Source organism: Rhincodon typus, chromosome 38, assembly GCF_021869965.1.
Source record: "Rhincodon typus isolate 14 chromosome 38, sRhiTyp1.1, whole genome shotgun sequence".
Lineage (NCBI taxonomy): Eukaryota > Metazoa > Chordata > Chondrichthyes > Orectolobiformes > Rhincodontidae > Rhincodon > Rhincodon typus.
Genome location: NC_063369.1, coordinates 5,743,298 through 5,744,463, shown reverse-complemented (window position 1 = coordinate 5,744,463; position 1,166 = coordinate 5,743,298). Strand labels below are relative to the sequence as shown.

Here is a 1,166-nt window from a genome sequence, read left to right as displayed (position 1 = left end):
GCAGGACTATGGGCAGGTGAGTGTGTGGGCAGGACTATGGGCAGCACTTTGACCGGGAGCTTGGATTGACCTGCTGAAGCTGTTGCAGTGATGTGCCAGCGAAGTAAGGGTGTTGTGGGGAAAAGCCCTTTCACACAGTGAATAGTTGGGGTGCACTGCCTGGAAATAAGGTGGAGGCAGGTTTAATTAAAGCATTCAGGAGGGCATTGGATGATTATCTGAATAGAAATGGAGTGCAGGAATTTGGGGAAGATGCAGGAGGTTGGCACGAGGTAATAGAACCAGTGCAGGCACAATGGCCTCCTTCAGTGCTGTACCAACTCTGTAGGGGAGGCAATGGCCTAGTGGTATTATCGCTGTACTGTTAATCCAGAGGCCCCAGGTAACGTTCAGGTTTGAATCCCACCATGGCAGGTGGTGGAATTTGAATTCAATAAATATCTGGAATTAAGAATCTAATGATGACTGTGAATTCATTGTCGATTGTCAGGAAAAACCCATCTGGTTCACTGATGTCCTTTAGGGAAGGAAACTGCCATCCTTACCTGGTCTGGCTACATGTGACTCCAGACCCACAGCAATGTGGTTGACTCTTAACTGCCCTCTGGGCAATTAGGGGTGGGCAATAAATGCTGCCGAGCCAGTGACACTCTCATCCTGTTAATGGTAAAAAAAAAGGAAAAAAAAAATTGCATGCCCATGTGTTGCAGATTCCAGATTTTGAACCAGTGACAATTAAACAATAGAAATAATATTCCAAATCAGAGTGACTGGGAAGGGATCTTGTAAACAATAGTGGCCCACATCTTCCGGTCAGAGGTGAAATACCACCGGGGGCAAAGTTTCCCATCTGTTTTCAGCTAGGATTTCTGACCTTGCCTGAAGCAGAAAAGGTCCAACACAACCTATCCAGAGTGAGCACATTGAGCAAAGGACAGTTAAGGGAAGAAGAGAGCAATGCTGTCTTTTTACAGCATAAGCTGCTGTATTCAAATTATTAAAGGTATCACACCTTTTAAAGAATGATCGAGAGTTTGTAGTTGGGTTAGTTGGTTTGTGAGTGAATGGGTGGCCAATGAGTGGCTGGGTGAGTGATGAGTGAGTGATGAGTGGGTGAGTGAGTGAGCAGGACTATGGGCGGGTGAGTGAGTGAGCAGGACTATGGG

The 1,166-nt window shown here is 46.3% G+C and overlaps 1 protein-coding gene across 1 annotated transcript in view; it reads left to right on the top strand.

Annotated features, from left to right (window-relative positions):
• LOC109916785 (complement C3-like) overlaps positions 1-1,166 on the top strand; it is a 95,880-nt gene that overhangs the window by 65,045 nt on the left and 29,669 nt on the right. The window lies entirely within an intron of this gene.